The 14,669-nt window shown below is 33.8% G+C and overlaps 1 long non-coding RNA gene across 1 annotated transcript in view; it reads left to right on the top strand.

The window, feature by feature from the left end:
• The first annotated feature begins 1,780 nt into the window (after positions 1-1,780).
• Positions 1,781-14,669, top strand: part of LOC116444767 — a 91,984-nt gene continuing 79,095 nt past the window's right edge. The window contains exon 1 of the long non-coding RNA XR_004240478.1: positions 1,781-1,859. This is a non-coding gene — a long non-coding RNA (uncharacterized LOC116444767). The remainder of the gene's footprint in view (positions 1,860-14,669) is intronic.

Below are 14,669 nucleotides of genomic sequence, written 5' to 3' on the forward strand. Positions count from 1 at the left end.
TTATTGCTACCATTCTTTAGGAGGCTTGTTGTCAAATGCATCAGCTTTGACAATAAAATTGACAGGGGACAGGCAGAAAGGGAGTTCAAGGAAATCTTCCCACACCAAAAAATTACTTTCTTAGCTCCCCTTCACTACCAAAAGTCAAATATATCATTCTGCCTTATTCAGTGTTTCTCTTTTGATTGCCATTCATCTCTTCTCTTCTAGGTAGGAAAACCCATAAGTGGATTGCAGACCATCATATTCCAAGTAACTCTGTCGTGCAGCCACTTATCTTACAGCCTGCATTGGCATTAAAGTTCCATTCTTATTTCTGTGACAGAGACTGTAACATGAATAGGATTGGCAAACCAGGAAACTGTTATGATGGTGATTGTAAAGAGGAAGGAAAAAAAAAAAAAGGCAATTTTCCCCTATTCTTGTACTCTATTACACTTGTGCTCCTGCAATGAAATCAGTGATGTTGGTAAGAAGCAGAAATGTCTCAGAATAATAATTTATAAAAATATCAGACTTCTCTTGAGCACAGATACATATGCAACCAAACTGATTTTTAATTAAAATTTATATCAGAGCTCATCAGAACAGTCAAAGTGTTACTAATGTTAAACTTTCTCCAAAGAAAATTCAAAGCAAGGCATCATCTGTGAAACTGTTGCAATGGAGCAGAAACAGGTTGGGTGTTTTTTCCCCAGTGCAATTTTCTGCCTTAGTGAAGAAGCACACATTAAAAGCTGGTTCATAGCATTCCAATATCCTTTGTAATATTGTAAGTTCTTTTAAAGTTGATGTGATAGTTCTTATGTCTTTTTTTCCAATGTTAACAGAAATTATTTTCAGCCTAAAAAGTAATCAGATATTATCTCACATCTTTTCACTTGAACTAGTGGACTAAGACAACACACTAACAAAAATCAACCTGTAAGAGAATCAAAGAAGGATGTGTGATAAACAGCTTTGTTACCAGTTGGACCATCCCATGTAGCATAGAGGTTTTCTGTCTGTTAAAGAACGATAAATCATTTTCACTCAATATATCTTGTTTCCTTGGTGGTTCTTTCTCACTTTTTCAGTTTATAGAACTTCATACACTGCAGCTCCTCCCCTGAAACAGAGCAGTTAATCAAATCCAGCATGACTGGATAACTGTTTTCTAAATGTAAGAAACAGATCATGAACATTTGAATTACCAGCAAAGCAGTTGCATTCATTTAACATCAAAAGTTAGAAACATCCATTCTCCATCAGGTAGTTAGCAGCATGAGTATCAGAGAGTTGTCAGCTGCACTTGAAAAATGCAACTACCCCTTTAGGTGTCTACAAAAGGCTGGGAGTCTCATGAAATGAGAGGTGTACATAAAAACAAAATACCTGATTCAATTACCACCTTTAATTAATTACCAAAGTCAGGACTTTTAGACTTGTCTTGACAGATTCCTGAAAAAGATTCAAAACAGTGGGAGTCATCAGAGAATCCAGCCCTGCAACATGGAGAAGATCATGATGCATCGTTCATGCTTTTAAACCCTGTGCTCTGAAGTAGGATGCCTACAGCATTGATTTTGTGCATGTAGCTCTAATTTATGCCTGAATTTTGCTGGGTTTCCTGAATGAAAAACTGCTGTCCCTAGGAGCTTGATCAAATACATACGTCTGTAACCCATCTCCATGACTCCACAGAAACATTTAGCATATCATCTAAAAAGGGTTTTGAGCTACTGTCTCCCCACCTACCTAGTTTTGCTCATGATTTCTCAGATGATGGATATAAGTATAGCCTGGATATATCAGATCCCACGTCTCCACTTCTGCAGGAGGAATCGTGTTTCCTACCAAAGATCTAAGGCAGAGACTCTGTAAGTAGAGCCTATATGGAATTACTAAAATACATGGAAATCTGGGAATAAATTTGGATAATTTTCATCTGATGCCATGGGATTAGTTAACATCGCTGTTGACAAACTACCTAAAAAAATTAAGATATAGTATAAAAAAATAATATCTGGGTTTTACCCGGATGCCATCTTTCCAAATTAGTTTGACTCTGCAGTATCACAAGTTGGAAGAAGCTTATTTTTTTTGTTAACATTGAAATCATCCATCAGATATCTCTTAAAGCTCTCAAAATTGTTACATGAAATACTTGTACCTTTTTTTTTTCAATCTCAATGCATAATACTTCTTGCCAAAACAGAAGAAAAAAAATATAGTGGCTTTCAAAACATTAACTCTGAAAAATCCTCAAACATTTTTGAACTCTGTCACCTCCCCACATTGCCCTGAGCAACTTATTTTGAACATGGCATCTGTAAGAATGTGAGATAAAAAAAGAGAATGGCTTCAGCTGGCCTTATTTTGGCAATTACAATATAGCAGCAGGGAAAGTTTGAAACTGTTCTAAATTATGTTTAAGACAGATGATCACATTTTTGTTCTCTTGTGTCTTTATTTTCCCTTCCTCAGGTATATTAACCAGAGCTTTTTTGAAAGTCTAGACAGAGATTACGTAATAATTCATTCCAGTATCTATCATAAAAATGACCATATTTTTTATTTTATTATACATTATGAGCTGTTGTGTGTACATGAAAGTCTTTTAGAATAGATTTTACCTCTCCTGAAGTTACATGTTACCTCTCTTAACCTTACTAAAGTTATAGGCACGTATCTCAGAGAAAATCAGAATATATGACTTTGGAAGCACCGTAATTAGAAAATTACAGTGTTTTTAAACCCAGAGGCACTATAATTAATGACTGTTCTCTATATGTTTGAAAGTTTTATTGATTTTTTCTTTTAAAATGAATAAATGCCTGGGGTTTACCATTTCAAACCTATATGAAAGTACCTTAATTTTTGAATAATTAGTTATCTTACCCAGAAAGGGCAAAATTTTCTGGGGTAAACATGTTTTGTGCAGATATACGATAGAAGCAATGTTGTACCTGAAATATTTCAGTACACGTGGAGACTGAGGGAAAGATATTTGAAATGAGGTATACTTCACATGGAAGATCAGTAATATTTTGCAGTGCTCGCTTACACAGAAATAATATTGCCATGATATGTTGCTAGTGAAATTAATAACTGGCTTATTATATCTGGATTTTTTTTTCCAGATTTTTCATTAGACTGTGACTTTCAGAGGTTTATAGAAAACTATTAGCCTTGCAGAAGCTGTCCTAAAACCCAAATTGTATTACAACTAGAGACAAAAAGAAAACAAAATGAATGCCAGAAAGTAGGTTTCCCACTCTTCTGTATATGGAGCTATTTGATTCTAATGGCATTCATTAAGAAGACAAAATTTCATTGAATGGAACAAGAAACAAACCAATGAAGATATATTGCCAGAAAACTTCTGTATCTTCACAAATGCTGTTCCATACTTGTCTGCCATTTTTTTTATCTGCAATTATTTAAATTAAAAAAAAAAAAAAAAAAGTGATAAAAACTGGTTTGGTGAATAAGCTAAAACACGAAGGAGCAGGACATCTATCTCCATAAGGTTTTATCTAGTCCTTTTAGAGGTGTGAAGATCTGTAATGTCTTGCCACACCTAGTGACAGAGTAAACAAGGAGGACAAAATAAGATCATTCATTTATTATCACTAGAGTTTCTTTCCAGAACAAGATTCACTAAGCTTAAGTGTATGATTTATGCTATTTTTTTAGCTTATGGGTCAGTACTTTCTGATTATATTACAAGAAGTTTAGAGAGATACATGATACACCTTGAAAAAAAATTAAACTGTCAGACCTGGTGCTTCTAAGGCTTTTTGACCAATATCAAGATTTCAAAGACATCAAGATTTCAAACACTGCTCCTCTAAATATAATTTTTTCAATACGATATGCAATCAAATAAGCGCAGGCTTTGTTTCTTCTTTTCTCAAGAGAGTTAGAAAATTAGGACATCAGAAATTTAAATCAAATGTCTGTTAAATTTGTGCTTGCATTTTAATATTCACTGCATCTTAATGTCAATGCAAGGGGGAATTTCTCACCTACGACACCACGTACACCATTTTAGTGTAAGTCTCCCTTTCCCATGCTTTATATGCCTCAGCCTTTTACATTCACATCACGGGTGACTCAACAGATTATGCAGTTTACTGCTCCACTCGGCAAGATTACTAGAGCTGTTCTCATCTGTCTGCACTTTATCTGAACTAGAATAATGAAGGGGAGCTGTTTTTTCTCATAGAAGCTGCAAGCTCCTCCAGACGCATTTCATACAGTTTAAGATGTCAATAAGATTTTAAAAATAAGTGTTGTGACACAGAGATAAAACAGTCCTAGAGAAAAAAGATCAGAACTTGACAGACTGCTGGTTAAAGGTATTTTTCTACAAATATAACACCCACCCCACGTAAAAATTATCTGTGTGTTACTGAAAAAAATGTTTTATTAAAAAAACATATAAAAGATTTGTAAAATCTTTTCTTATGCTGAGACACGCAGAAGATCTTTTCTAGTCCTCTCTCACCTGTGAAAAGAACAGTTCAGGGAAAATTAGTGGACAGTGGAAGAAAAGTTTGTTAGTTAATGAGCCTGTCTTCCAAAACTGAGTCTCATGGCCTCTTTGCAAATAATTTAAAGCATGATTTAAGAATTTTTTCAAGGCAAGGCATTAAAAAAACCCCAATTCCATAAAGTTATTCAAATTGCATTTAATCTTATTTTCATTAGGGAGCACAACTAGAACAAGTCCTATCTCAGGCTGTAGGGCAAACCTGTGTGATATTTAGAAAATTGTGTAGAGGAAGAGGATTTTATCTGTCACTCTTTTAATTACTGAGTAACAATAACATTACAATATTTATTTTGTAACAGACATGAACCAGGATGGTCATTAAAACAGCCTGTTGGCACCAAATCTTATTAAGAAAGAAAAATCCAGATATTTTTCTTTTATTAGGGTCATTATTTCATTTTTTTTTTTTTTTTACATGCTTCTTTTGGTTAGAGATAGAAATATCCTGTGAGTTTATAGGCTTTGGAAAGAGCCAGACAATATCCTCACGTGGTTCTAAAGAAAACACAGAAGCTCAATCAACAGTATTTTTCTCCTAGCATACTAAGTAAATATAAAAATGTATTCAAATAGACAGAGAGATACAAAGTCACTTTTGAGAATGAAGGTTTTACTTGACAAGGGAAAATAGAAACTTTTCAAGTGCTTACTAATTTGACTTCCCCCTGAAGCGTATTGGTTTACCAGAAATTTTACCCACAAGGTATTTTTAATGAGCTACTCAGAATACTTTTGTGCAAGAGAAGTTTAATACAAAGGCAATTTGTCTTAGTAATTCACATCTGTTTTCTATACACTAAGACCGAATTCACTTAAATATTTATGTGTCTTTTATATTTCCTTTTGGCTAGGAATAAAATGGGCTAAACTTATCTAAAATGCAGCTTTACCCAAAATATGGGTTTCAGCTGTATGTAAATGTCTTGTTCCAATATCTGTTCAGAAATTGTTTCCCAACTTCAGAGTTAAACACTGTGAGAGAGCACATAAAAAATAAATTTAAAAAATAATAGTGGAGAGACAAGGAGACAAACTGCAGTAGGAAAATTAGCCCAGAAGAGACATTTCTGGCTGCCAGGACACTGTTGAACTGATACTCAAAGAAAACATTTAAATTTTTAATACTAATGCAGATGCAAAAATGGGGCCATCTGGAAAAAAACAGTAAGTAAGAGGATGTAATCTTTATTTTTTCACTGTACAAGTTGCAAGAGAGAAAGAGTAAAAACATTTATATTGACCAACACAGAAGCTTTCTATTTTATCCTGTTCTTTTGCCAACAAATTTGAGACAGGAAAGCCACACTAAGACAATTCAACAACTTGCTATTGCTCTGGTAGACTGAGTCTGATCAAGATCAATGGGTTCTAACACCACAGAGCATTTCAGAAAACTATAAAGACAACTGAATTTGCTCCTCTTTTAAGTTAAGAACAATTCAGAGGAGTCTGACCAATATAAATAGAAAAATTTTGCCAAAATATTTTTTAGAAAGGAGCCTCCTTCAGTAGAGGTAGGGATCTTCTGCACATCCAATTAAAAAAAGAAAGCCATCAAGCCCATAGCATTAGAAGAATATTTTGGAAGCATTATTTATCAATGGTAAAATTATTTATAAAGTGTAAAATGCACATTAAGCAAATTTACCAAGCTGTAAAAATTAAGGAAAAAAACACAAATCATGCTGATTCATTAAGCTTTATGAATGTGCATGACAATTTAATTATGAGAGATGGAAGTCATCATACTAAAACAAAACAAGTCATACAGATAAATTGCTGTCAAATTAACATGTATAAACATGTTTTGAATTTATGCTATAGGTCCATTCAGTTTCAAGTTTACCCTAGGGAAACTCTTGAATTTTGAAGCCTGAAGATAAGATAACGATTTTCAATGCATGTGCACTGTGAAAATTTCAAAGATAAGGTGTTAGTTTTGCTTCAAGCTTTACTTTGTGTTTTGGAATTTAAAAGACAAAAATTAATTTGTCTTTAAAATTCAGTAATCCATAAACATGAATGGTCTAATGTTTGCCATGTTAAGAGGAAAAAGCCTGCAGTTCAGTTTTCAATGAAACTTGCAGTAATAGTCAATCAGCAGCATTAGTTTTGCATGAAAGATTATTTTAGGAAACTAATAAAGTTCAATTAAAATTCTCAAACTCTTCTAGATAAAGCTGGTAACATTACTGAGGTATAATCAAGATACATTATTTAATAAAGAGCCAAGAGAAAGTGTATTTTTTCCAGATTTTTTAGCAAAGTACACACGTAATAATAATTTATCCTCTGCAATTTTTCAAATTTAGAAAATTTAGATATCATAAAAAGTAGAAAGAAAACTCATCTTTTTTGTTGGATTTTTATGGTAAATAGAAACAATCAGAAAGGAGGACATCTAAGCCTATATTTTGGGTCTCATGAATTCATCCCTGTTTCATTTGAGCAGCATGAATCTGAAAATATTACTAAAATTCTACAGATTACCACATTAACATATTTTCTTTATAAACCATGGGTCTTACCACAATATCTGAAACTTCTTAAAATGGCAAAAATGATTATGATTATAGGCAAGTAGATCAGGTGTTCTAGAAAAAAGCATAAGGAGCATGAATACATCATCTGAGGTAAACAGAGGACTAGAAGTATTTGCAACTGCACATCCATATATGTAACAAGAATGACATGAAATGAAATGAAATGAAATGAAATGAAATGAAATGAACCTAGTGCTAATCAATTAAATACTCCAATTATATGACAAAAATACCCCAGAAATGCAGACCCATATATGAAAGGCTTTTTAAAAAGATACAGTAATGAGTATTTTGGACCAAACCACTACAAGTGCTAAAAAGATTACAGCCTGTGCAAGAAAGCATATTTGACCCTTTCTTTGGTTTAGATAAAGAATGTCAAAGGATCAAAGATCCTGGAAGGTTTTAATGGAATTGTAAAAGATCTGTCAAATGCCACAGAAAAAAGCCAACTTCTAGCTGTTCATCAACAATACCTGATTTTTAAGGTGGTAACAGACATGTAAAAACTCTACCTGCGACCCTACACATTAATATCAGTATCCAAATATCCTAGACCAAACTGTCCTTTGATATTTATGCCACCAGACACTATCTTGTAAAAATAATACGTACGTGTAATCCAGACATATTTATGTAAATATAAGCAATAAATATCTTACAGTGAAGATAATAATAAACTAAATTAAATCCCTATGGATTACCAATAAAGACATCATTTTCATCTCTGGAGAGGTGTTAAGATATTTATGGCATTTAGAATGCAACTGACTGTGCACTCAAGGACCCCAAACCAACCTGATCAAGCTGCTCTATTGATTTATTTTCTCATCTTCAGAAAAGGTTTGCTTCACTGACTTTGTTCCAAGTCATTAAAAATTACTGGGTGATATTATGGTTTTTTTCATCATAACGGTTATCAGCCAGCAGTTCCACCTACCTGGGATCAATCAATACCCCAGTTTCTATTAAATCCTGAAGTATATTAGTCTTCCCAACTACAGCTAGATGCTGGGCTTATACACCCTTACATACCTTCCTAGTACCCATCTAATGATGATAGCGTTACTCATAATTTCATCCTTGTGATGCTCATTGATGCTGACAAAGCCAAGAACAGATGATATTTCTTAAGCTAAAGAGCCAACACAGGCCTTTGCTTCTTCTGACCCGTGGGTCATCTTAGTGAAATGCATCAAACCTTCTTTTACTGACTTATCTGTACTATTTGAGACATCAGCAACTATGTCTCTTCACTACCTTGCAGTGCACATATCTGTTTTACCTTGTCCTTTTCTGACCCTTTCAACTTTTGATAAAGAAATACTGTCTTATTTTTCCTTGGGTTTTTTTCAAATGAGACACCACCTGCTTTTGCTTCTTTTCCTACCTACCGCAAGGTCTTGCCTAAACATACCTCCCTTACCAAATCTAGGATATGACCATTTTATCACCCTTGGAAGTCTCTGAACCCAGTGCATTCACAAAGAGACATAATACAACTAAAATTGGCTTCAGCTTCTAATGCAAACAAGGCTACAGGTGTCTCACAAGAGCCATTCTGCTGTGAATCCAATGCACTGTACTGCCCTTCCTTTAACTCACAGCCTCTCCAAAATGGAATTATCTACCAGGTCATATTTCTTTCAGGCATTTTTATCAGCAAAACAAGAAGCTCTTTACACTGCATTTTATACTTGTGTTTAAGGTATAGTGTTTTTGTGATCAGTAGAATACAATTTACTGTCAATACAGCATTTGAAACTGAAAAATTCACTATGCAGAAGTTAATTGGTCGATATAATCTGACTTTACATCTGGAGCTGAGCAGATTGCTGAACTAACAAATGAACTAACTTTGATTTAGAGTTTGTGGTCCTCCAGCCACAAACTACTTGTTTGAGTTTTGCTCATATTCAGTAAATGTCCATGGAGATGATTGACTTCCAGTATCCATTTCCAGCCTACAAGAGATGTGAGTTTCTTTACTCAATTTCTCAATGCAGATAGACTGCAATGTGAATAAGCTATCTCTTCAAACTCTCTTCTAGTAACACATAGCAGAGTATATTGTATTTTCTCCACTATTTAAAACTTTTGGTGTTTTCATTGTCTTTTGCTTGTATGAGTGCAACAGCTTTAAAAAACAGAGCTTCTGTAAAATCAGATGCAGCTTGGCCCTACTGTTAGTTCCACTGTACATGTCATACAGTAAGTACACAAGACAACAAAAAACATGAAGCTTAATGTGTTTTCACAGATCATAAGTCAGAGTCAGGGGAGGTTTAGGTTGTATGTCTGGAAGTGTTTTCACCCAGAGGGGTCCAAATTCATGGGGGAGAAAAACACACTACAGGAGATTCTGTGTTCAGTAAAAGACAGAATAAGACTATGTTTCTTTATCCCTCTACACCAAATGCCTTTGAAATGTGCACATAGTATCTATCCTGTTTGAACTGAGCTGATGCCTTGATAGTCAGAAGCATTCTTCTAACTGACACAAACAGATCAGACAAAAGATCGATCTTGCACGTAGACTTTCTTACCCTGAAACACAGTTAAAGATGCTTGCAATGAAACTGGATGTCCCCCACTGCTTCTGATGCTCTCTTCTTGGATGAACCATTGCCATTCTTTGCCGAAAAGGTGTAGTGATACTCAAGCATATTTAACCAGCACCTCTCACAAGCATTACAGGCATTCAAAACACAGGTCAGTATCTCTGCTATTCAAGAAATGTATCTTATGTGATAGTTTTTTTATTATGTCATTTCCTGTTCTTACTATTGCAGCAAATGAAATATTTAGCTCAGAGTTTAAACAAACTGGTACTGAAAAACTAAATGCTACAAGACTAGAGTGTTTTCTTTCAGGCTATCTCAATCTACAGTAGAGAGAATGGAAAAGAGAAAAAAAACCAAAACAGTATCATCCACAAAGTGGAAACAAAACACAAATCTAATATAAACATTGGAATACTCATGACTTCAATAGCTGCAGGTTTATTCAAGCCTTCATTTCACCAGAGCTGGCAGTTTGTCCTAAAGCAAAATTTTATTCACATTTTTTTCCATTGTTTATCTTAAAATGTACTGGTGATAAGTATCACAAGGGCATTGAAGCAGTTCTGAACTCTGCATTATATTATTTGCTGGTTTTAGTAATAAAAGTTTCAAGATAGAAAAAACCTACCTCTAATGCAGAGATTGAGGTCAACAGCATTATACTTTGTACGAGACTTGTGTAACACACAATTTAAATTATTCTCTGTTGTCTGACAAAAATATACAAGAATGATGAGATTTTTAAAATTCTGTCTCAGAAGGAAATGTTGAAGCATTTCCCACGGCATGGGTATTTCTCTATGCTACAGTTGAAAATAGTTCTTTGCCTTCCTCACAGAGATTATGTCCTTTAAGAATGATAAACTTGAAGAGATGCAAATACACTCACAGTGACTGAGAACAGGTTATATTCCTTAAAAGGTCTTATGGTTTCATTAATACTTAGCCTTAAATTTAAAAGTTACATAAATCAAAACTTGTAATCAGAATAAATATTAAACCTTAAGTTATTTGAAAGAAGTAATGATGAATTAGTTGGTCAGATATAATTTCTATCAAAGACAAGAACAAATTATATGGGAGAAGTTTTCATTCATTCACTATTCATTACCTTTCAAATACCTGACATCTGTTATTGAGCAAACAAAACTATCTTGACTCTGCCACTTTTAAAATAAAAAGAGTCATTGCTCAGGAAACTGTAATTTTAGGAAGATTTTAAACTTGCCAAAATCTAAACATAATGACAATTACTCTAACAGAAAAATGAATACCAGGAAAGCTGATGAGTGTCCATGCTTATGATGCCTTTTCCTGGTCTTAAAATCAAGAGTCAAACATGGTTAGAAGGGAAAAAGGGATTTTACCTCGGTAGTTATTTTAAGGATCTTTAGGTGCACTACGTCCAGGTGGAATGGGCCAAAATGCACACTCACAACAGATCAGGTATAACATTATAGGTTTTACTAATTAGCAGATCTATCAAAGATTCTCCAATGAGAGGCTCGAGTGAGCCCCCTCCCCAAGGAACCTTCCCCTGGATGGTTCTATCTTAGTTTACAGAATGTGTTCTGGAGAGGACCTTGGGGTCTGGGGCACACTGATCCCTAACTACGAAGCTTCTAAAATGTTTAGTCTTCTAGCTTGACAAACAAGTCCAAGAATGTAGGCAAAAAACAATAAGAATACAGAAGTTATAAAAGGTATAAAAGAAAAGGCAAAAATCATCATGGCATCACTTACCACTGCAAAATAATTTAATGTCCTTCCTTCTAATTTAGTGTGTCATTTTCTCAAAGTTTGTGCAATTAAGTACAATCAGTCTGCTCCAAACATTCCCACACAATTGTTGGATAATGATTCTTCCATAACTACAGGATTTTTTTTCTATATTTATGAGTACTGGGTTTTAACCCAAAATTATTCTCTATTTTTCGTTTAAAAGAAATACTTATGCTGATTTCAAAAAACTGAACAGATATGGAAGCCCATTTCATATTCACTGAATAGCAAACTATTTCTCTCTTGAAGGAACACAAATAAAACTACAGCCTTTCCCCTTTGCCTGTTCTTCATGGATTCTAGCATGCTGTGAAGTCAGCTGTACATTTATTGTGAAATACAAAAGTCTTCTACAGCACTGTTTCCAGGCATCTTTTAATAATTGAAGTATTTGTCTGGAGAGGCACTGTGCCATAAACAGTCCTTTCTCTTCACCTCATAAGTTAACATACACTTTTCAACCTTAACCTACACTACTCATGAAGTTTGGTTTAATTGTAAAGATATACATGAGATTTCATGAGCAGGATTTCATTTTAAGAGTTAATATTTAAATGAATTTTATAAACGAAATTAGACTCTTACTAGCTAAACATTGTGCTGTTCTAAGAACAGAGTAGCAACACAGACCTCTCCTTTCTCTTCCAAATATTGTCAAGGGCTCCATCAAACATACTTTATACTAACAAAGTAGCTGAAATTAAAAAAAAAAATACCATTCATTTCTCTATTTTATAAAAATATTGTGAAGTTACACTGATTGATATTTACAAAGCAATTCTTTCCAATGATAGTTTTCTAGTATCTTAACTTATAGAACCTTATTCATAATTTATATTACTATTCTTCCAATACAAATTGTAGTGACATTTCTAGGTATGTTTGTATTTTAAATAATTATTAAAAAATATAACTGTACAGAAATATTTTTTCAGAAGCAAAAATAATTTGTAAGAGTATTTTATACTTCTTATTTTTCTTAACATTCTGCAGTGCAGTAATTAGAGTTCTTCAATCTCTAATTATAGCTACAGTCATTCTGGACAGTTAGAATTAGTTTTGGTGATGTTTAAGAGACAATATACAAATGTTGAACCTCTTAAACCACTATGAAAAAGGTCATTCCATACAATGTATACTATAATGTATCCATATAGTTCATCCTATAATGTAAGGGGTTTTTTTTGGATTGGGATGGGTGAGGGGTATCTAACTTCTCCCATAATTTATTTCTCTTTGAGATGTTCCCATTTCCTGGTTTCTACTTTATATCACATACTCTGATAGATGTTCTTTATAAACTCTACTCTGTAACTAGAAGTTAGTCCTCTAGAAACAAAACCACTTCAGTGAAATAGCTCCATTCATCTGTCTGTGTTTATGTACTGATGCTTAAGATTTGTTCAGTTGGTTTTAAGTTTTGGGTTTAAAACTGGATGTTCAAAAAACCCCACATCCCAGCAGTATTTTTAAAAAGTACCAGCAGAGACTGCATGGACACTTAAGAAAAAGCATACAATGCATTTCTAGTCAAAATACATTGCAGTGTTTTTGCAGTGTGAGTCTTAATTGTGTGTTTATCTATCCCAGTCTTAAGTAGATTGTATGACATTTATAGGATGGCCAAGATGGAGACAGATATTTGGCTATACAGATGTATGTATCTTATAACTGCATATTTTTTTATTTCCTATAATACCTAGAAATAAAATATTTAATATTACTAGAAAAAAATATTTATGCATATATGCTTCAAAATAACAAAGTTTCAGAAGAAATACTCTTTCAGACAACCACATAAGAAAATGGTATCAATAAAACACATAGAGTTCATTAGACAGAAAAATATGATACAGTTTTTAGCTTGCTACAAATATCTGACTAGAGCTAAGATGCACTAAGTTATAAATTTAAAACCAGCACAAACCTTCAGCTGAAGACACCACTTTGCCACAGGCTTCAAAAGAAAGAAAATAACTGGCAAAAAGAGCTGAAGGGGAGAATTTTTTTTTTTTTTTCCCTGTGGAGAGACTCTTCTTTTGATTTTGTATCCTGCTAATAGTATCTTCATGTAGTGCACTATGACTTTGTTTATTTTTAGCAGATGTCTATCTGGTGTCACATTTGACCTCAGATTTATTGCAAATTGTACCTACTAGCTTTTATTCTTTAAAATGAAAGGCTACAAAAGGTTCATTTTATAAAGCTGGATTTGTACATTAGAAGTTATTGAAACTATTGGTGAGGAAAAAAGGAAAAGTTTTTATCAACATAGCCTTCCTCTGTCATCACAAACCCAAGGAGGGTGTTTAGATTAATCGTAGCAAAACAGAACTTTTAGACTATATATTGATTTCTTCCTCTTTAATGCTCCCATAAATCATAATCATCAAGTGCCATGCCTATGTGCCCTTGATTCTGCCAGCCATAATCTAATCTTATAACTCAAGCTCACCAGAAAAGAACATTTTGCTTATTTTTTTTTCTTCTTATACATGCATTTTCCTGCCACTCTCCAGGAATACAGCTGATTTGAGTCAGGGTGATAGAGTCATTTCAAGGTCACCCAAGAGAATTGATAAATAGCAGGATTTGTGTGAATTCCTGGGTGCCTATACATGTATTCAGAGGGCTTTTTTAAAAAGTGGTTAGAAATGGTTTTTTAAAGATTTTTTCATTTATTTTTTTAAATTAATATGCTGAAGTCTTTGCCTGCTTTAGAACAAACCAATTAACAATCTGCACCTCAGACTGTTGTACATTATTTTTATAGTCTGTCCTTACATATTTCAATTACACAACTCCAAAAGAATTTGAGAGATTTCTTCTTTTTTTGTTACAATGTATGGTTTTGACATTTTTTTGACACTGATAGCAATTGTGAACTCTGTTTTGGCAATATCATGACCTCCCTCATATTCCTTGCAGAAAGAGAAAACCAGAACAGTGATGCACTATTGAGAAAATTTGACTCTCAGTAAAGTGAGGGACTAGACTATTTATCAGCTTTGCTGTAGAAAAGGTTTTTACACGGTATATTTAGGAGTACAGGAAAGGGAAAAGCAGGACATGCTTAACCAAGAACAGACCAAGATAGTAACTTCTTGAATCTATAGTTTTCCCAACACCTAGCTCACTTTCCCAAGGAAATAACTGATGTTAAAACGTCTTTCTTTCGCTTATGTGCTCAAATCCTTCCCAAAAGCTACTGCAGTCACTGGTATACCCTTCTGCTTCATC

The sequence above is a fragment of the Corvus moneduloides genome, chromosome 5 (assembly GCF_009650955.1).
Source record: "Corvus moneduloides isolate bCorMon1 chromosome 5, bCorMon1.pri, whole genome shotgun sequence".
Taxonomy (NCBI): domain Eukaryota; kingdom Metazoa; phylum Chordata; class Aves; order Passeriformes; family Corvidae; genus Corvus; species Corvus moneduloides.